Below are 23,028 nucleotides of genomic sequence, written 5' to 3' on the forward strand. Positions count from 1 at the left end.
ACACATTTACCTGGACTTTTCACGGCGGAGGAAGTACCGGGGCTGGCACCGGCACAGACTTCACACAGCATTTCTCCGGTGTGAAGTTACGACGGGAACACAACAGCCAACAAAGAGAGACCTCTCCTCCAACATGTGAGGTGCTTTTCTGCTTGTGAAAAGCAGTAATTTACAGGTCTCTGGTGAGCTGTAGAGGTCTTGGCGTGTCCAACTGGATCTGGAGTGTAACTGCAGACCTGCCTTGATGCACTGTCAGGTCACGGTTACAAGGCCTGTTTGGTTGCTTGTAGCTCGGGGAGCATCAACAAGGTGCCAGTAGAAGCAAAGAGAAGAAAACTCTGCGTACCGACTTTTGGAGTTCTGACATCGACTCGTCCTCCTGACTGACACAGAAACCCGTAGAGCTCGAGCTCACTGACGCTTCCATCAGTGTAAGCCAAGAAAGGGCTCGTGTTCCAACCCAACTGGATGCAAGTTGGGTCTTAATGGTGTCATGCAACTAAACAGTAACCTCCTCAGCTGGACTGGGTCATTTTCACCCTCTGGTGCCATTGCACACGTGCTGAGACGATCCGAGAGAGAGTTCCACGCTTCTGACATACCAGTGACACATCGCGTCACCACATCCTCCTCGTGACACGTCGCAGCCTCACACAACTGACATCAACCACTTCATCCTCCCGGAGCTCCAAGACACTGCCACCACTTTAATGAGATGACAACAGCAGGATCTTTCTCTGAGATGAAACAATGCCCAGTTCCTCCGTTACCCAGCAGGGGGAGGAGCCAGGACAGACTCACCCAGAGCCCCTGAGAACAGCGTGAACAGCAGCTCTGATCAAACGAGCGAGTCCAATTCTTTATCTAATTATGTTTTGTAATAATTTACTTGTCATTACTTGATGCTACCATGACAAACATAAGATGAATCAATAAACTATTATTCAGAACACTTTTGACTGTTCACAAGCAATAAAGAGCAAAAAAAATCATAACCACGATCCAAATTTGGTCTCCAGAGCAACTCAGACCACAAATCTTCCCTCAGCAACAGCGTCCGCTTCAATCATTGTTACACAAAACCAGCGAGTACATTCAGTTACTTCTTCCTCTCTAAATTCCAGCAGACTAACGGCAGCCAAAGCTCGTCGCTGCCCTCCACAGGGTGCAAGGAACTGCGCTCTTTTTGGTAAGTGCCTCATTTTTCACCTACCAGTTAATTTGCTCCTCTTTGTCCAGCCTGGGAGGAAGACGCCACCGTCCGTAACCAGTGTTTACATGCATTATATTTTCTGCATCAACACGTAACTAATAATGTGATGCAATTTCTTCCTGCATCATGTTACTGTACCCAATGTAGGGGCTGGACCAAGTGTGTGAGTTTCATCTCAGTACGTGGCGAGGCAGCGTTCTGACCTGAGGTGAGGAGGATTCCAGTAATGGGTCATTCCAGTCCAGCGGGCTCATGGGTAATCACTCTGTGTACTCAAACCACCAGCAACATGACATCAGGAACTGCTGCAGCGTCTCTCTCCAGAAAGAAGGACAGACTGATGGTGAACCAGCGACCAAGTTTCCAGTAAACATGGACTCAGGCCCAGACTGCCAGGTTTACCTTGGTAGAAACAGTCCTTGATAGAAAGTGTTTATGCTGAGGTCAGTGGATCATCACAGTGTTTTAGCACCACAAACCCAAATGCCACCAGCGCAGCACGGCGGCATGATGAACTATGGACAGATAAGACACAAGATTGCATTTTGGGGAAGAGGAAGGAAATCATTGGATGTCGTTTTGCTCGTAAAAATAGCTGCGTGAGGCGGGTGACCTGGACCGATGACACAGCAGTGACACGACCTGCGCGGCTCAAGCGACCAAGTGAGTTCCCTGTCACACTGCAACTGCCATCACAGCCTCAGTGGCCAGTAGGTTCCACATCCAGAGGACAACCCGTCCAGATGCTGTGACTGTAGAATTGCGTTTCCTTAAATAGCCCCACCGCTGCCCACATTTATCGCTTTGTACAATAAAGCAGATCGCACATCAGCACGGCAACTGAGATTGTGCCAAGCAAGTGTTAAAGCAGAATGACATGCCCACATAGAGACGAGAGTAAACAAGTAGTCAGTGCGGTTGTTTTGTCTGTGAGAGCCCTGCAGGCCCTCGGGCTCCGGAGCCTCCTCTCCCTCTACAAACATCTCTGTTCTGCAGCCCCAGATGTCTCATTACTGTAAAACAAGCAGAGAGATGAGCGACATACAAGCCACTGGCCCACAACGCTGCCTCCCTTTCAATTAGAGAGGATTATCCCAGCTGAGCAGGCCTTCCTGCGCTCTGATATGCTACCTAGCATCATATGTCAAGCTTATATAAATGACCGGGGAGCTGAATGAAAGCTGATAGCAGGGAGGAGGTTACAGCCCCAGAAGAGAGTACAAAAAAAGACATAGCAGGAAGATGCTGCAGTCTCTGAACTTTCCCCCCAGGAGAAGGCACGGGCAGGGGCACAGGTATATGCCTTCCCTCGCTGCCTCGCATCAATCCTGGAGCCTCCCACAATTCCTCAGTAGATATAGTAGCTTTACTCAGCGGGCATTGATCAAATGATAAAGCTCAGCCTGTGAAATTTCTGCAGCGTCATGATTTGGCTAAACCAAGCGGGCAGATTCCATCGTCTCCTGTAGGATGGGAGACCAGCCTTAATGGGATAGCAAGGCCCTCATGCCGCTGCCTACATCACTCACTTTTATGAGAGTAGGGCGGTGTGGGTTTAGCAGGACGTTTTCCTCATCAAGGGAGCCGACGTTACATAACCATAAAACGGTGAGGACCACAAATCTGTCCACTCGCATCCACTTGTGATGCACGGCAGGCTGGGAACAACAAAACTGACGTCTAGCAGATCTCAAACATAATCTGCTCTCTTCCAGGCAGATGAAAGCTCCTCCATCCCACTCAGAATTGAGGAAGCAGCTCCAAAACTTGAGCTAATCTAGCCGCCTGCCGCCTGCTTTATTTTCCAGGGAGTCTGTGCCATAGCTGGAGCAACTCCACTGACCAGGGGCGTCTGTGGTTGAACTACACTAGTCCGCAGGCCCAAAGAAGAAGGGAGCGAGCAGGCAGGCAGGCTCCGCTACGCCTGACATGGAGCACCCTCGCAGGGGGAACGACTGAGTAATGGCAGGGTAATGTGATCCAGCGCTGGAAGGGAGTGGGAGCAACCCTGACGCCTAAATCATAGCTGTGGGATGAAGAGAGGGAGACACACAAATGTGTTTGCAAGAAAGATACACAGGAAGATGAGAGGTGGAGGAGACGGTGGGTGGGACAATGAGAGAGATGAACCACGGGGTGGTGGTGGTGGTGGTGGTGGGGGGCAGTATATTTGGGAAGCAGCCAAATGACAGGATGAAAGTGAACACCTTTCTGCCGCCTTTTGCGCACGTGCTGCACCCACCGCTGAGGTGAGAGGGATGACGAGGCGTGGGCTCGGGTTTCAAATTCACAAGCCTGTCTGGGAGAGAACAAACATGCGTAGGTCCAAAATGAGTTACATTTTCCCTGATGTCGAAGGCTAATTGAGATATTTATGCCGGTAGACATAAATAAACGTATCCCTCCCCGTACGGGCCAATAGATTTAACCAAGAACCACCGCGTCCCTCTGCTGCTCCGGCTACACCGGAGCGCCTTCACGTCCAGAGCTCATGTTTTCACTGATTTTATTGTCCATACACATTGTTTTTGTTCCTGAACGGGATGAAAATGAAATGGAAAAAGAAAGAATTACTAATCAGAGAGCCCTGACGGAGGCCAGGTCGTGTATCTGCGCGATGTATTAACAATTATTATTATTTGTGAACAATTTTTTTTGTAGTCACCTGCAAATATGCCTTGAGATGTCGGTCTCGTGATGTTCACGACCTTCCTGGGTGCTGTGGTGTCTGAACCTGGGGAAGGTGCGTGTGACATCACCCGCTGGATTTGAATCCTTGATTCTGGCATTTCAACCATCACCACACAAACACAAAGCTATGCTAGCTAACAACATGAACTGCATCAACGCTCCAGCAGACGCCGGGTAGGTAAGGGGACGAGGGAGACCCTGGCTGGGCAACACTATCACTCAATTACAGTCATAATTAATCGCACTGATTAGGTTTTGGTTGATTGAATGTCTTGAAATGGTGAGAATACGCTAGCTGGCCACCTCATGTGACTTCACTCCCTCTGCAGTCAAACCCTTAATTTCAGAGAAGCTGTAAACTTGCATAATAGAGAACCTTTTGCAAGAAAAACACGCCCCCCCCCCATTTTTCTACCAACCGTTCATATGAAAATAAAGCAAACACACTAAAAGACCCTTTCCATTCATTTCCGCTTACACTTCAGTCATGCTTGCTGTGTTCACAGTTCTCACACACACACACACACACACACACACGGTGAGTATTAATGCTCCACGCTGGCGCGGTGACACACGGTCAGATGCTTCAGCTGTGTCTGCTCCTGGACGCTGAGCTGCTTCTGGAACAGTCAGGCCTCCCAGGCCTTTGCAGGGAAACGAGGAAGAGGCGAGTGCTGCTTTTTCACTTCCCCACCAGATTTATCCTGCCGGTCCCAGGACGAGCCAGCTTGTGCTCAACCCTTCAGAAATGCTCTGATTTGACCTCTTGTAAGAGATACGTCTGATGTATCCCAACAGTAGCTGCACGGCCCGTGTAAACACCAGCAGCGACCATACAGGGTCAATGCTGCCGTCGACTCGCATCAGGCCTCCGGTGATGTTGCCACGCAGTGACAACTTCATACCAATGAAGTTCACATGGTGAACTAAACAGTTTCTTAGAAGTGGACCGTGGCCAGGAAGTATGCTAATGCTCAAAGGAGCAGCCTAATATAATCATTTGCCTTAACTCCTGCAGCCTGCGCACCCTGTCAGAGGGAGCCATTAGCCTTCAGATGGCATTTTCATTCACTTTTCTTGGAAACAAGAGTCTAGCAAGACCAACAATTTAGAGGAGAAATAAATGTTCACCAGACTATTACTGAGCCACATCCTGCCTTTTCCATCCACAATGTGGTCTCCATTCATTATTCAGACCAGAGATGCACTTTCCTTGTTCTTCAACCCTCCACTCATGACATCTTTGGGCAGCACTTAACACACAGGACACATATCAGCAGACTCCAATTCAGGTGTAACCCACAAGAATAAAGCAGCTTTTAAAAAGGACGAATTCCACCGTTGTAATCAATTAGGCTAAGCAGGCTGATGGACTTGCTAATTTTGTTTCAAAAGTTCATTTACATCCAAAACTTACACAAGAGGAGCTGGTCTCTGAATTCATTCCAGAACTAGGCCACGTATTCACGTTTTTAGAGGAAACTGCATCTTGATTGGGTTTTGTCATGCTGCTCAGGCCCGTAATGCAGCGCTGCCATGACTGAGGGCCAGCGTAGCTCCCAGAAACACTCAGCCTCTTCACGCTGAGGGAGTGGACAGAGTCCCATCAAACCCCTGCCGTTACCAACGTCAACAGGACTTGGAACGCTTCTCTGTACTACTTACTACTTAAACTGTAACTTTCAAGCTTGGATATGAGTGGCACCTGAGGAGAAAAATCTGGTTTGTGTGTGTGTGTTTTGGTAACATGTTCATAGTTATGATTGAGCGGAAACGTTAGACAAGCATCTAAGTTTCCTCTGCCTGCTTCCACCCTCCTCATCTAGCCACATGTGAAACCACAGTGGAACTGCTCAGCAGCCAAAGTCAACCTTCCAGTCAGGGGCATGGCATGCGCTTTGTTCACACTAGATGCCAGCCCCTTACTCATATTCAGACGATCAATAACATCACGCAGAGTAATTCCTCTCCTCTTCGTATGCTATGAACCCTCAAGAGAGACATTTGCTACAGTGAGTTGTGTGATTCGGGACGACCGGCTCACCTGCCGGCCGGAGAGCTGCTCTGAGATGGACGACAAAGCCAGGCTTTAGATGCAGGCTAACCTCAGAGGACAACATAACTTCATAAGTGGCCTGTCAAAGACCCGGAAATACCCAAAGCCAACCGAGCAGGCCGATACGCTGCTGGAGGTGCGTCACCCGCCACCTACCATCTCGGTTAGTGGAGGGGGTCAGGGCTGGTGGTAGTCAGGGTTGGAGGAGGAGGTCAAAGCTGATGGAGGTGGGGGTCAGGGCTGGTGGAGAGTCCACATTGGGTTGCTACTGGTGGGTTTTTAATAGAGTGGGCAATTAATGGAAATTTCTCGAGGCTCCAGAAGCAACCAAGTGAATGTAAATACATCTGTACTTGACAGGTGGAACACCAGAACACGGGAAGACCAGAACAGCTCAGAAGAACGCAAATGGTCCCCACACAACGACCACGCAGTCCACCATTACATTTAAAGAGAGAACAACAACTTCAACTCAACGGGAGCGAGTGCCAGCACGGCGTGTCGGCTGGGTCCTAGGAGTGTGGATGGTGACCCGCTTCCTCCTGAGAGACAGGAAGTAAGCGCATCGTCCCCAGCGATGCTCCCGGTGTCTCCTCCCCCCGAGGCGTCGGCTCAAACCCCACTGATGGGCTCCTCCAAATTCCAACACCCACAATCCATCAGGAAACTCTGAAAACCTCATCACATCAGACTGACACCAACGCCAGCGGCAGAGACCAGCAGAGGAACACGTGGGCTAAATGGAGGGGAAATGTTTGCCTCCAAAACAAACGACAGGGGTGCCCTCGAGCAAGGCACCCGCGCCCCAACAGCTCAGAGGAGAAGAATTATTGTTTTTATTGGGTGACTGGAGGTCTGCAGCAGTGTTGACTGTAAAAGAAACACAAACGCTGAAAATACAACCGATGTTCATGGCAAACCCTGACACGTGTGGGGTTTGTTGACCTTTACAGCTCCTTTCTATGTGACAAAAACTGGGCTGCTGGCAGCAGTGATAAAGTAGTAATAAATTGTTGTATCTGGAAAGAAAAACCAAGAACAGCCTCTGGAACTTGTACCACAGCAAGAGCTGTTTCCAGTTTCAGTCCAATGGCTCTGAGCGGAGGGGAATTTTCTCCCTCACTTCTCTCCAGAACCCGTCTCCATTTGACCACAGACTCTGATCGTGTTGCTCATTTTTAACATCTGAGAGGTGCTTAATCTAAATCGCCACTCTGATCTCTGGTCAAACACCTCAGGGTTTATGACCGTTTTCTTTCAGCACTCACTGCAGAGCAGGGAACACATCAGAGCCTCGACAGCCATGTGAGTTTTCCTATGGAACAGTTGGCCTGAACGACACACCACCACCGTGCTGCTTTCTTTGTCAACCTCTCTAGAGTCAATCAGCAACAAGAGCCACGTGCCAGCACCGTTTTTATAAGAAACACTCCTGAAGCTGACTTCAGACCTGCAGAATGCAGAAACTGATCTCACTCCTCGCTCTCCTGATACCGTCGCCAGTGTTTTCCATCTATAGGCTCTGCTTGCGTGGCCCACCCAGCCAGATGAAGGGCGTGGTAATTAGGTAATAGGTATGATGGCTTTGTGCCGTGCCCTAGCACATTGCTCCACCCCTCTGCAGTGCCTCTACGCTCAAGTCAACACACATCGACTCGCTTGTACGCACACAGGCGGTTGAATTCTAAATACACGCATTTGTCATTTATTAACAGCCAGCAGATCAGAGCACCTTAACAGGTGTGTCGGGAGTCATGGGTGGGGGGTGTGAAGACACGTGCCGGCAGGGCGTGTTACACTATGGCAAGTTAACAAGTCCAACAAGATGCCTGCTCCTTCATTACAGCGATGATTCCTTCTCTGGAACGGACCAAACCCAAACACTGCAGTACAGACCAGTCTCCACCACGTCTACATGACGCCGCCGGCCCGCCTTTTATCCAGATGTTAGAACACTGGAATGCGTATTGAATGAATGAATGTACACGCACACATAACCATTGCATGCACACAGAAAGGCCAAAATCAGAGTTTGGGATGATTATTTACATGTCATGGAATATTACGCAACACCACAATGAGCTTTCCTTTGTAAAAACACGCACAGGAAGTGACATTGCTTTTTCGTGCATTGGCACAAGCTAGCAAGAGCAGCCAAACAGTGTTGCCAACACGCCAGATCCAGCAACATCTGGCCCCTGCTGGACGTCTTGGCGACTTCTATTGTCAAAAGTGACTCGCAAAAATCACGTGAATTTTGTGGTCTTTGGGAGAATGTTTGTGTTGACATGAATACATGTCAGCGACAACATGACATGAAAGTGCGGTGAAACAGCGAGGCGCCTGAGCGAGTCGTAGTGGAGCAGGTGAAGGGGGAGAGCAGAGGCAGTCTGATTTCATCAAAATCACTGCTGGCAGTGAACCCCCCTACAGAAAATCCTCCTAGCAACCCTGCTAACTGCTACAAAATCAACCAGACACATCATCCACCGGTCTGGTGTTTACTGGTGGATCTGATGTAGAACTGAACCTCCACCATCCACCGGTCTGGTGTTTACTGGTGGATCTGATGTAGAACTGAACCTCCACCATCCACCGGTCTGGTGTTTACTGGTGGATCCAATGTAGAACTGAACCTCCACCATCCACCGGTCTGGTGTTTACTGGTGGGTGGTGGAGGTTCAGTTCTACATTGGATCCACCAGTCTGGTGTTGACTGGTGGATCCAATGTAGAACTGAACCTCCAACATCCACCATTCTGGTGTTTACTGGTGGATCTGATGTAGAACTGAAACTCCACCACCCACCAGTCTGGTGTTTACTGGTGGATCTGATGTAGAACTGAACCTCCACCATCCACCAGTCTGGTGTTTACTGGTGGATCTGATGTAGAACTGAACCTCCACCATCCACCAGTCTGGTGTTACTGGTGGATCTGATGTAGAACTGAACCTCCACCATCCACCAGTCTGGTGTTTACTGGTGGATCTGATGTAGAACTGAACCTCCACCATCCACCGGTCTGGTGTTTACTGGTGGATCTGATGTAGAACTGAACCTCCACCATCCACCAGTCTGGTGTTTACTGGTGGATCTGATGTAGAACTGAACCTCCACCATCCACCAGTCTGGTGTTTACTGGTGGATCTGATGTAGAACTGAACCTGCTTATAAACACACACCTGGTTTCAGGTATTTAACCAGAATTAGTGATTTATCGTGCGCCACTGTCTAATTGACGGTCAATATGGATAAAGTCCTCTGGAGTGTACAACACATCCATTTACTCCAAAATACAGTGATTTTTTTAGTTCAAGTAAACCTAAACTAACAACACTGAAAGCCAAGCCAGTAACTACAGCTGTAAACAGTACATCACCACAGGATGGGCACATCATGGAACCTGATGAACCAGATGTTCTGGTGAACGTGCAGATGAACCTGCGTCCACAGCAGCAGCCACACCGTACCTGTGAGGCACAGACAGGTGATTCATCCTGAGTGCACCTGGTACAGCAACAAGCAGGTACGGAGCTCCAGTGGCGGACAGCTACTGCTCTAGTCCTCTCTCCTACAGGTCAGACATGGCCGTCTGCGTGCGTCCCAGGTCTCAGGTGTGTGTGTGTGCGCGTGCGTGCGTTCTGCGGGGAACCCTAGCTTAATGACGTATGTGCGTGCAGCTGCAGGGTTAGCAACAGGCCTGCTCGGTGCTCGCTACTGCAGGATGCGGTGCTGCTTCTACTTTCCTGGTATTTGCTGCACGTGAACGCCCGCGTACATACTCGCCTTTCGGGGCGGCTGTTTTTAAACTTTGAGGATGTTTTTGACACTGTTAATGGCGTAAACGCAGAAATCCTTCGCGCTGCAAGTGCAAGCTGCGGTGGTAACAGTGCAAGCGAGCCCGGCTGGGTTTCCGTTCCCCGCCGACCAGCAGCAGCGGGTTCCGGCGGCGTACATGTGTGAACGAGTCTCACCTGGATCCCCAGCAAGGTGGAGGAAGCGCCTTCACACTACACACGCTCTCATTTCCCTCAATACCTGGCAAAACCGTCGAATCTCACAACAATTTCTCTGCAGCCATTTTGAGCCGGACCTTCTGAGCGGCGGCGCGGGGGCCGCGAACCACACATGGATCTACAAGACGCGTCCCTGGGGCTATAACCGCAAATACGCCGTTCAGAAGGCTCAGCAAACAAACGTCAGGTTATTGGTGGACCGGTGTGTGTTTCTAAGAGCTGAGACGGGAGTTCTCTGCAGGTCCTGTTTGCCATAACAACCCGTAGGTGGAGGAATGGTACGGTCCGAGGCATCAGCCAATCAGCAGCTGGGTGACCTGTGACAGCGACAGCAGCAGCACCAGGCTGCTAGTACGCGATCATCTGCTTCTCCTCTAAGGTGACTATCTTACAGAACGGAACACTTCTTTAAGGCAGACACCAAACTTTTCTAGCCCGGTCTAAACGGTAAACGTATTCAAAGACTTAACTCAGGATGTTGTCGACACTTTAAAGTCTTGGTTTTAATGAACCATTGTCTGATATTTGTATGCATGTGTGGAGGTCCTTCACCCCTGGGCCCACAGTTCCAGTCAGGCAGCGGCATGGCAGCCTGCTCGGGTCCTGGCTGGTTGTCCAAACTGCTGTTTAAATTACTGAACATTTGTTTGAGAGGTTCCTTCAACCTCCGTTCAGATACCAGGGTGTCGATGGCTAAACTTTCTGTTTCTAAAAACAAGAGCGAACCCCACAAATACCTCCTGACATCTAAGTTCAACAATCAAACGTAGAAAATAGTGTAAAACTTTTTCAGGCTGGTTGTGTAGAAAGAACGAGGGCGTTCACTGTCATGGAACTGGACAGGATAATCATACTGGATCATTATTGGAAGCAATTTTCTACATTTTAACTTTGAACATTATAACTTTATGATACCCCAAGTGGACATTTGCCTTCATTTCCACTGCAAGACAAAACTCATTAAAACCCCACATTCGATTGCTCAGGGGAGGTTAGTTTTAGGGTCCAGGTCCTGCCAGCATGCTCGCCGCTGCCTGCGTCTCCCTCCCATCACTCGTTAGCACATGTTAATGTTATTATTAACACATGTGCTCAGCCTGTTGCCGTTCGTCAAAGTGTCTGCTGAACCGAGGGACTACTTTATTCATTTGTTGAGAAATAACACCATTCATGGTTTGAATTATCATGTAAAGATGTCTTGTCGAGGCACCAAAATCGAGAGTTTAATGGATCGCATCCTCACATGGAGCAAAGTCCTGATATAATCGCCTGGAACGAACTCAAGGCAGCATGAGCGTTTTGGTTGCTGTGTTCCTACATGGGAAGGATTGTGAAAACACTTGAATAATGCCTCCGACAAGCTCAGAATCTGGGAAAATAACCCTGGTGATGTCATCAGGGATTCTGGAGGGATTTGAGACTGAAGTCTGTGTTATAAAGTGGAGGTGTTAAGTTTTAAAGTTGTGGACTTTTATGAGGGAGAGTCTGTGCTACTGCTGTTTCCACCATGCTGATGCTCACAAATCACCCGACATCAGTGGCAGAGGCAGGGCCTCCAAACCCGGCTCCACGGGACCCTGACAGGTCCAGGATGACCCGTATGTGCGTGCAGCTGCACATGAGTGGTTTCAGAAAGCGACAAGTTTCAAATTAAATGTAGAAAAGTCACAATATGTCCCTCTAAAATACATGGAAGTAGAGGTATGAGTCAGTTTAAAACCAGGAGCCTCAAAGTTTTACTTTGTCTTAGTAAACAAGTGCAGTACTTCATCTTCTCCTGCACTGATCCTCTTCTCATAACCAAAGGTGGTTTATTGCTCTTGCAATTATTCAAGGGCGACTAAAACAAATGACGCTGGCGGTGATGATGGTAACTGTGTGTGCTTCTGTGTGTATGCTTGAGGCTGGTTAAGAGTTAATGTAATTACGTACCCACAAACAGATAAACATGTGAGCTCACACACACACACACACACACACACACACACACACACACACACACACACACACACGCCCTCTCTGCTTGTGTTTCTTCACACCACACTCCTGGTGCAGTGAAGCATGGTGTTGTTAGTTTTGCAGTTTGAGTCACCTGAGGCCACTCATGTCCCGTTCTGTTAACCACTGTCACAGGCCGCCCAGGATCCTCGGTGGCAGGTGGCGACGCTCGCTGACTGTGTGTGGGTGTTTGTTGGTGTGTGCGCACACACACACACACACACACACAGCAGAGGGCTTGGGAACAAATGGGCCATCGGGAACTTCAGCACAGGTGTCGCTGCTGCTTGTCTGATCTCTCATGCTGATAGGGCTCACCGAATGATATCAATATTGCTCATCTCTGAAAAAAGGATCTGAAAGAGAGCTGACTTTTCCTGTCACCCCTGAAGACACAGAGGTGAAAATCACCAGCTCAGTCCTTTATGACAACAACACTTGCTTAAATGCTCAGGTGCCACCACATTTTCAGTGGGTGTGTTGTATAGAGAGTCAGAGGAGGTGGAACCTGACCATATTAGGATTTGAGGGAGCAGACTGATGCTGCACATCCTGTAACCACTTGAAGGCGCAAGAGAACCCACAGTTCCTATATGTGACATTGCTGTTCATCAGGTGAAGTCAAAACAGTGTCATGTGATGTTTGTTCTGAAATACTTACATCCTGTAACCAGTATGTGGCGCTATGACTGAAATGTCTTTAAGTGTGTGTGGAGCCAATTTTCCTGTTCTGTGGACAGTCCAACAGGAAGTTAGCAGGTCAGAGATAAGGTAATTTTGTAGTCCAAGAAGGAGTTAGCATATCAGGGATGAGGTATTGTTGTAGTCCAACAGACAGTTAGCATGTCAGGTATGAGGTATTGTTGTTGTCCAGTAAGAAGTTAGCATGTCAGGGATGAGGTATTGTTGTAGTCCAGTAAGAAGTTAGCGTGTCAGGGATAAGGTATTGTTGTAGTCCAGTAAGAAGTTAGCGTGTCAGGGATAAGGTAATGTTGTAGTCCAGTAAGAAGTTAGCTTGTTAGGATGAGGTATTGTTGTAATCCAACAGACAGTTAGCATGTCAGGGATGAGTCCAGTAAGGAGTGAGCGTGTCAGGGATGAGGTACTGTTGTAGTCCAGTAAAAGGTTAGCATGTCAGGGATGAGGTATTGTTGTAATCCAACAGACAGTTAGCATGTCAGGGATGAGGTATTGTTGTAGTCCAGTGAGAAGTTAGCATGTCAGGGATGAGGTATTGTTGTAGTCCAGTGAGTAGTTAGCATGTCAGGGATAATGTATTGTTGTAGTCCAGTAAGAAGTTAGCATGTTAGGATGAGGTAATATTGTAGTCCAGTGAGAAGTTAGCATGTCAGGGATGAGTTAATATTGTAGTCCAGTGAGGAGTTAGCATGTCAGGGATGAGTTAATATTGTAGTCCAGTGAGGAGTTAGCATGTCAGGGATAATGTATTGTTGTAGTCCAGTAAGAAGTTAGCATGTTAGGATGAGGTAATATTGTAGTCCAGTGAGAAGTTAGCATGTCAGGGATGGGTTAATATTGTAGTCCAGTGAGAAGTTAGCATGTCAGGGATGAGGTAATATTGTAGTACAGTGAGAAGTTAGCATGTCAGGGATGAGGTAATATTGTAGTACAGTGAGAAGTTAGCATGTCAGGGATGAGGTAATATTGTAGTCCAGTGAGACGTTAGCATGTCAGGGATGAGGTAATATTGTAGTCCAGTAAGATGTGAGCATGTCAGGGATGAGGTAATATTGTAGTCCAGTGAGAAGTTAGCATGTCAGGGATGAGTTAATATTGTAGTCCAGTGAGAAGTTAGCGTGTCAGGGATGAGTTAATATTGTAGTCCAGTGAGAAGTTAGCGTGTCAGGGCTGAGGTAATATTGTAGTCCAGTGAGAAGTTAGCGTGTCAGGGATGAGTTAATATTGTAGTCCAGTGAGAAGTTAGCGTGTCAGGGATGAGGTAATATTGTAGTCCAGTGAGAAGTTAGCGTGTCAGGGATGAGGTAATATTGTAGTACAGTGAGAAGTTAGCGTGTCAGGGATGAGGTAATGTTGTAGTCCAGTGAGAAATTAGCTTGTCAGGGCTGAGGTAATATTGTAGTCCAGTGAGAAGTTAGCGTGTCAGGGATGAGGTAATATTGTAGTCCAGTGAGAAGTTAGCGTGTCAGGGATGAGGTAATATTGTAGTACAGTGAGAAGTTAGCGTGTCAGGGATGAGGTAATGTTGTAGTCCAGTGAGAAATTAGCTTGTCAGGGCTGAGGTAATATTGTAGTCCAGTGAGACGTTAGTGTGTCAGGGATGAGGTAATATTGTAGTCCAGTGAGAAGTTAGCGTGTCAGGGATGAGGTAATATTTTAGTCCAGTGAGACGTTAGCGTGTCAGGGATGAGGTAATATTTTAGTCCAGTGAGACGTTAGCGTGTCAGGGCTGAGGTAATATTGTAGTCCAGTGAGACGTTAGCGTGTCAGGGATGAGGTAATATTGTAGTCCAGTGAGACGTTAGCGTGTCAGGGATGAGGTAATATTGTAGTCCAGTGAGACGTTAGCGTGTCAGGGATGAGGTAATATTGTAGTCCAGTGAGAAGTTAGCATGTCAGGGATGAGGTAATATTGTAGTCCAGTGAGAAGTTAGCGTGTCAGGGATGAGTTAATATTGTAGTCCAGTGAGAAGTTAGCGTGTCAGGGATGAGTTAATATTGTAGTCCAGTGAGAAGTTTGCATGTCAGGGATGAGGTAATATTGTAGTCCAGTGAGAAGTTAGCATGTCAGGGATGAGTTAATATTGTAGTCCAGTGAGAAGTTAGCATGTCAGGGATGAGTTAATATTGTAGTCCAGTGAGACGTTAGCATGTCAGGGATGAGGTAATATTGTAGTCCAGTGAGAAGTTAGCATGTCAGGGATGAGTTAATATTGTAGTCCAGTGAGAAGTTAGCATGTCAGGGATGAGTTAATATTGTAGTCCAGTGAGAAGTTAGCATGTCAGGGATGAGGTATTGTAATGACCTCCAAACATCTGTCGGCTCCTTTAGCCTTGTTAGCAACCCGGGCTTTTAATGTGAAGTATTTTATATTGTTGATCAAAACAGTGATTTACGTCCATCCTTTTTTCCAGCATTTAACTGAAATCCCATTGAGTGTGAGATGAGGGAACTGGACGTTCGCTGCTGCTAACTTGCTGGTGTGTTTTAGAACACCTACCCGTCATGCCCGGTGAAAATCAGCCTCCCAGTCATTCTGTAGTCCTGCTGACAGACAAACAGGCGGACAAACACGACGTCCTCGGTTATTGTTAAGCTTCTGTATATTGAGCAGAGAAGCTGGACCTTATAATCCAACACATACAGGCGTGCTGAGGTTTTAACTATAGAAAAAGTAGTTGTGGCATCCCTACTTTGTGATCAATATGAGGATCTTTAGCTCTGGGCCAAATAGAATTAAGAATTGCTTTAGGATAATGACAGTATCGACCAGCGCTCAGTAAAGCGTTTCAAGCTGTGGCAGGTTAATTCCCATCTATGAGGGTGTATAGGGAGCCAGTCCACATCAGCTTTGACTGATAGATACTTCACTGGTTGCACGACCCACCCCAACAACACTGCACTTTCCCTCGTTCAAGTTCCTGCAGGGTAATTTATGACCTATTCTTTGGAAACTCTGACATCTAAGAGCCTCTATGCCACCACAGAACAGGAGAAAATGGCAAAAAAATACACTACTACACAAGTAAAAATGAAATAATGACACGTTTTGGAATAATTTATCGTCTCTATTGGCATGAGCTTTTATATCCGTGGACCTCAAATCCTGGGGCCACTTATGAATCCGGGTCTGTTTGAGTGAGATCAGGCTACAATAGCGTTCTGATACAATTACAGTTTAACCACCAGCTCCTCCAAGGACTCAAAGAATTCTAACCAATTCTGCAATCACTCCAAATTAATTGGTGTGTGTCGTTTCCTCTTGTCCACTTGTGTCATTTCTTACTAACACATAGAAGTATATATATTTACATGTATTCCAGGCAAGGTACTTGAGTGAGCATTTCCCTCTGTGAATAAAAGTAATTTACCTTGCTCATTATGTGAGACATTGAGGTGTTTTGATGTTTGGAGATGAAAATGCTTCAAGATTAAATATTCATTCCTTTAGTTGGCTTAATTATGTATGTGTCCACTGTCAAGTTGAAAACTGCTGCTCCTGTGAGGGATGTTTCAAGCGTACCTTTTGCCATTGGCACAGAATGCATTACCTTCTTATTACCGGGTTGCCTTGCATATACTCATATGCAACCTTATGGAAATATTAAATGAAGAGGCTGCACACCTCAGTGGACACACTGAATAAGCATGAGCGTCTCTTGCTCGTGACTCATAATGTGAAGGTTAGCCTGATGGTTGTTTTTGACTCATTCGCTGCCTCGTGTCACGCAGTGTGTGTTAGCTCAGATTTGTCCCTGTATCTACCTGAGCAGCTGCAGCGTCCGCGTCCAGCAGTGACGTCAGCGGTTACAGAGTGTACGAGACCTTCAGGGGTCTGCCATGTCTGACGGTCTTCCAGGGTCTGGCCCTGCAGGACACAGATTCTGAGAGGTTGTAGGGGGCGGGGCCAGATACTGTAAACATTGGGGGCTTTTGCTCAGCCCACCAGGGAGCATCTCCCCCACTGAGACTCTTCTTCTTTTTTCTGTCTTTAAAGTTTACGGCAGTTACAAGCACTAACTTTCACACTGTTGGAGATAAGATAGCGGAGGAACATCTGTTGAGGAAGAAAACATCCTGTTGAGCCTCCATCCTGGTTTGAATCCAGCCCATAACAATGTGGATGGAGGCTCAGCAGCAGTGCCAAGCGAACGTGTTTCCAGTAATCTGAACTGAACTGGACCAGTGGTGAATACTCACTCCAACTATAACAGATTTCTTGGTTCAACCTTGTCTTATTGACCTGTCAGTCGTCCTGCGGCCCACAAGCAGAGGACAGTAGACGAGGCCTTTCTCAAGTTGAAAACCTAACAAGACAAAGACGAGACAAAATCCAACGATGTTCTGTTCTTCAGTGCGATGATCAAGACTCATCTCTCATTAGACCATGGGAATGTCCCAAATGGATATAAGATGTAAATATTTCTGGTCATAAATATCTTATCAACGTAATATCTTGTTTCCTGCATCTGCTCGTCTGATCTTCACTCCTCTTCGCTCGTCTGATCTTCACTCCTCTTCTCCTGCGTTCATCATTCTCCTGCTCCTCACGTTTCCCCTCTTTACTTCCCTTCTCCTGCCTCGGCCTGTCTTTGAACCCACTCCAAACTCCGCGGTGAAGATGGCACCATTGCGAGCGCAGTCCGACGTGCGTCTCCCTGGAAATGTAACGACGCATCGCCCACCTCCTCTGGTCTGAGCTCTTTTGGGCATTTTCAGCAAATGGAACTGCTGCTGTTCAAATATAATTCGCTCAACTCTGAACTATGTGTCCAGCTCCGAATGGGCCCTTCCTCCACCAGTATGTCAGCAGTGTCATCGCAGCTTGACACAGCCGGCCCCCCGCAGCGCCAAATATACATTTGATTCAGGTGTGTTGATGGAGAGGCTCAAATTATGTTAGAGACCTTGGAGATGTGAGGCTGAGGCCCCAGAGGGTTAGGTCTGGATGGAAGCTTGACTGAGATCAAACTGGTGTCAGAGGGCCCATACAGGCTTTGAACAGACTTCAGCAGCACCTGGTGAGAATGTGGCACTTCCTCTAGCTGCAGCACTCTCACCTGAGCACAAGGCCGAGCTAAAAACCAAACATTATGATGAGCAGGTCTGGATGACGCAATGGTGAAGATTCAAGATGAGCAGATCAAAAGACACACACAGTTTCTTCATTTCCAGACTTTGAGAAAAGCTCCAGTTTTTGAGTTATTTATTGATCTGGTATCTGTGTGGAGCAGCGCCAGTGACCAGCATCTCCCTCTCACTTGCCTTCTGACTCAGCAGTGGAAATGTATTCAATGAGTCACATAATTTGGCCGAGCAGTGGAATATAAAAAGAAAGAAAAGTATAGAGGTGAGAACAGAGCCTTGAGGTACTCCAGATCTCACATCAAACAAATTAGATGTGGTATTACTGTCGGAGACACTGTGTTCTTTCAGTAAAACCTAAACCAAGACTGAGCCAGGCCAGAAACACCACAGTGATTTTCCAGTGGGTCGACGAGCATAAAATGATTGATGGCGTCAAAAGCAACACGGGGATCCAGCAAAAGCAGCGCGGAGGTAAAATCTGAGTCCATAGCAAACAGAAGATCCTTCACCACCTCCGTACGCGTAGCATTCTAGGAGCGATAGGACCTGAAATCTAATCGAAAGGGGTTCCTTAAAAAAAAAAAGGGCTCTGTTAGAAATGTGGGTAAAGAGAGAGTTGCTGAGACACTCTTCTTCTTCTTCTTTTCAAAATAAAGAAAGATGATATTCTGGTCGATGATTATTATTTAGAGACCCTGGATTAAAATGTGGTCTCTCAAGTAAAGGTTTGCAGAATTTAAGCTTCTGGGGGACGGCGTTGGCCAAGCGATCAATTAACAACAACAGTTTGTAATGGTAGCACCCTGAAAGCTATACCTTGCAGAAGGATGTGTGTGTGTGTGTGTGTGTGTTAGTAGAGAGTTGATGCCAACTCAAAACTCACGAGAACAGCAGCTAACAGAGATCTAGTTCAGGGTTGAAAAAGGAATCTAAATTGTGTTTATTTTTCTTGATTGAGGGAGAGAAATACTCTGTTTTCTCAGGGGATAGTGACCACTGATTCACACTCATGTCACGAGAGGTAAAAACTCATGATTTATGCTGTTCTGTGCTCTAATCTAATGGAGGCGTGCTTCAGAGCAGTGGTGTGCGTCGGCTAAACCACGGCGCAGATCTGAGCTCTGCGAAGAGTTTCAAGTGAATCTAGGACACTAGAAATAACTGTCGTGAAGTCACTTGTGAGGAGTTCCAGAGGGCCCGTCTCTGGACCAGGGTTGCAGTTGCAGTTAATTGCAGTTAAAGCAACGAGTGGGTGGACGGACAAACTGCACTGAACCTTGAAAGTCCCATTCAGGTGAATATAGAAAGAAAACATTCAACAGTAATCAGAAGAATCAATGTTCCTCCAAAAAGGAACAGATTATTGTGCCGTGTATTTATTCCCTCATCTGAAGCAGTGAGCGTTGCCCTCTTTCAGCCACTTACTAACTTGAACTCATGACGTTAATGAGCTTGTCTGATATTCAGAGAGGTAAGCCCACCTGTGCTGCGCTCTGCAGGTGAGGGACTACAGATGATTAATCAATAGGGTTATGCAAAAACGGCGAGGCTGAGGGCGTGGAGCGTGGGCCACGGAAGAACCCATAACCTCTTCGGGGAAACCCATAAGGAAAGTGACAAAGGGAGGGTTGAATTTGAACCGTTGATGGCACCACGCACTTCTCCCCTCCTCGTTTTGTCATCTGAGCTGACATTCATCTTAGCTTGGTTTTGACTGTTGTGCGTCGTTTCCCTTGAGTCTTGTGTAGTATACTGCCTTCATGTTGTGTGTTGTAATGTGTTTAGGCTGCAAGCACAGTTCCTATAACGGGACAACAAAGAAACTTTAAATCGTGTCATGTCACTCTGGGCGAGTAAGTAAACAAGTACGGGTCCCAAAACGTCAAAGTATCCCTTTGGGGTGGTAAGACAGTGAGACACGCCGGGCGCTGGAGAGGAACTCACTGCTGCTTTCTAAATGTCTGTGTATGTGTTGAACAAACCAGATAATAAAAATGGTTGTTTTAAAGCCTGAAGAAGGTCTTCATTGGTGTAAAGATGATTTGTGAAGGACCTAATGACTGCTCTGGGATGATCGGGCCTCTCGCCTGAAGGTCTAACATCACCGTCCTCTCCTGCTTCATATTCGGACTGCCTGGTATTTCCCTTTGTCTAATTAGTTGCAATAATTTTTGGGTGCACCGTCGAGCACGCTTGAGCCCCTGTCACCACAACTGTTTCGGACTGATATCAGGTGGTAGTCGAGTGTTGGAGGTGTGTCTCCCTCCTGCAGGCCGCGCTGCATCCAAACCTAACACTCCTCTCACTCCTGGGCTACAGGAAAGTTTACTCCCGTCCTCACAGTGTGTGTTCTGGTGTTTGTGCACGTGTGCAAGAGTGGAAGGTTTCCATGAGTATCCTCCACCGGGCTTCGGACCTCTTCTCACTTCCAAGCCATCAAGTTGCACTCGACAAAGTAGTAAAACTTGAAAATGAAACACTGGTTCACTCTTGGTTTAGCCCAGATGTCCCAGGCAGTTCTGATGTGTGGCGCCCTCCGCGTGTCGTGGTTTATATCTGTAGTTCTCAAGGTGTGACCTGGGCTACACAACGATGTCACACATCAAAGCTGCACACGTGCGCACACAACCCTGAGATGAGCATGAGCAGGTAGCAAATTGGAAGCATCCACACCTGAGTAAATCCACCCAGTGCACACTTCCAAACCTTTAATCAGCAAAGACGCACACAGGTTGAGGGTTCGTTGCCAGGAAAATTACAAGAGAGGCCTCACAAAGCATCATAGAGAGTTCCCAGAATATAAACACAACTTCACTTCCAGCATCAGACGACTGCGGGGTGGGGGTGGGGGGGGCTCTGCTACCTGAGCACTTCATTACACTAAATGAGGACTATCTTTCTACATGTTTAGTTCCAAAGCCTAACTGGCTGTTATATTATTATTGCAGTCATTTCCTGTGCTGGAATTTCATTTTTGGGGCTCCCTTTTCACTCTTAAAACTTACTAGCGGCCCGTCACCCTTTCAGCACCTCTCACTGGCTCTTGTAAAGGTGTGGGTGGCCATGGTTGGATCCTGAAGTGGCCACAAGGACGCTGAGCTGTGAAATTACATTAAGCCGCCGGCCTAAGGCCCATGGCAATCCTCCCTTAATGAAAACTGTTTCACAGCGCCGGCTGCTCGGAGCACCGGAGACAATCTGTTTGACAACCAGGGCTTAATATGGAGAGGTTGAGTAAAGGGACACCCATAGTAATTGGCTGGCATTTTGGATGTTCATTTTCAGTGCTCCGCCACTATTCATGCATAGAGAAAAATGTTCTGATGTTCTGTGAGCGTGTGTGGGAAAAGAGTAGGTGTGTGGTATTCATATTCATCCAGTGAAAACAGCCTATCAGAGACTGAAACAGAAGCAATACACAAACATAAACCACCCACACTTTATTCTCTCAGTCTCACATAGGTTTCCTTCTAATGTACAGATGCATATCCTCCTGTCACGGAAAGTCACATATTAGCTGTGTAAAGGTCTCTTGCTCTAATTAATATTCATCCATCAGCTACTGTGAGCTTCCACCCGTACCTGAGTTCGGTGACGTGGAGGAAGGATAAAAACATAGTAGCACGTTAAAATGCTCCATAACAAATCCTACATTTTATCTCTCATCTCTTTTGCCCTGAAGCTAGTTTTACTTTCATGTGTTTCTCAAGTGACTGATTGAATTTATTAGGTACATTTAAAAAGACACTACACAAACGCACACAGTACGAAAAATCTATCAGGATACCACAATCACGTCTCAAGGTTCGTTGGTGCTGCAGCGCTGAGGAGTTGTGGCTGTGATTCGGGCAGGAAAAGAGAAAACCCTGCATCTGCGACTGACTTCTCATGTTTGACACTCATAAAATACAGCCAAAATAAAATTCAGTATGATTAAAACATAACAATGATGTTGGTTAACTGGAACATCCAGGGAGTCTTCGTAGGAACTGTAACACTTTCATCATCTGACCGTCGGCGTCTGTCCTCCTAGATCCAACCAATCAGATCAACGAACTCACGTGGAAGCTGACACGCTCAGGCTAGGCTCCCCTTGAGAAACGCCTTCAGTGGCGTTCTTTGCTCATCTCACACAGCAGCTCTGACGTAGCCAAGGCTAAAGCGGCTACGCTAACCATTGTTGTTTTGAACAGTCGTGCTGTCATCACACCTAAACCACACCTCCTACCTCCTCAAAAGACACTGATTGGACGAGCCACTTTAGATGAACACACAAGTGCACAACTAGACGCCCGGTGGGACGGATTCTCCAGCTGGATTGTGACTCCAGCTGCTTGGAAAATAATACGCCACTTAAGGAACCCATTAATTACATTTTCTATGAACATGTCAGACGAGTGTGTGAGAGATATTAACCTCACGGGGAGTTATTCCACCTGACCTCGCTGTTATCCTGCACTCCATGGTTGCCCGTTCTGGTTATTAGCCTGCCAAAGTTCCTCCAGCAGTTCCACAAATAAGAGGATCTACTGTACCTGCTGGATCTACTGGATCTCCCATACCAAAGCTTTAGTTGGTGTGTAGAAAGTAGCTCCAGTCAAAAGTTCCTTGAAGTCCCTTTCAAGTAAATTTCAGACATTCAAACTCTGAATATGCAGAGGAGAAACAACCAGCATGTGAAGAATGCATCACTGCTGCATCACCTGATTAATAACCTCGTGGCGGCGGTGGTGGCGGCGGCGGCGAACACCTCAGTTCACACTGGTTTCAGCAGCGAGAAGATGCCTCCAAAAACAACAGCTTGATAGACTGAGCTTGACGTCCTCGCAGAGCTCACCAGCGCTGTTCCAGCCACGAGGACAAACGAGCAGTAAAACGCAACCAGCGGGCCAATAAATACAGTATGAATGTAAACTGGGCTCTCCAGATGACGGCTGCCTCCTCCTGACGGTCGCAACAGAGGGGAGCGGACCGGGTCGGCCGCCCCGGACTACCGGGGCTGTGTGCGAGCGTGTGTGTGTCAGGGTAAGTTCACACACACGTCCCCCCAGCCAAAACAAGTATGTATCTTGGCCTGCCGAGAAGACAAGAAGCATTACGTTCACCCAGGGGTCAGGAGCTCTCCGGCCTCGGGCCACCCAGCCCCGTGGAATCATGGGAGTTTGTTTGTGTAACTGGGTCTGTCATATGCTTCTTGTAGCATCACGTGATGAGGGAGAGGAAGCTTTTTTTCCACCACTTTCCATGACTGATAAGTGGTGTTCA

The 23,028-nt window shown here is 47.4% G+C and overlaps 2 protein-coding genes across 3 annotated transcripts in view; one reads left to right on the forward strand and one right to left on the reverse strand.

Moving 5' to 3' along the window:
* Positions 1 to 10,184, reverse strand: part of znf438 (zinc finger protein 438) — a 38,729-nt gene extending 28,545 nt beyond the window's left edge. Inside the window, exon 1 of one of the 2 annotated variants that reach the window (XM_086190920.1) lies at positions 9,936 to 10,184. The gene's annotated coding sequence lies outside the window, so the exon portion shown is untranslated. Of the gene's footprint in view, positions 1 to 9,431; positions 9,704 to 9,935 lie in introns of those variants that run through there. The other variant, XM_086190921.1, reaches the window with a different exon arrangement.
* Positions 10,060 to 23,028, forward strand: part of zeb1b (zinc finger E-box binding homeobox 1b) — a 65,001-nt gene continuing 52,032 nt past the window's right edge. The window contains exon 1 of the mRNA XM_086190917.1: positions 10,060 to 10,356. The gene's annotated coding sequence lies outside the window, so the exon portion shown is untranslated. The remainder of the gene's footprint in view (positions 10,357 to 23,028) is intronic.

This window comes from Aulostomus chinensis, chromosome 21, assembly GCF_037954235.1.
Source record: "Aulostomus chinensis isolate RoL2024-O1b breed Wild chromosome 21, RoL_Achi_v1.0, whole genome shotgun sequence".
Classification (NCBI taxonomy): Eukaryota; Metazoa; Chordata; class Actinopteri; order Syngnathiformes; family Aulostomidae; genus Aulostomus; species Aulostomus chinensis.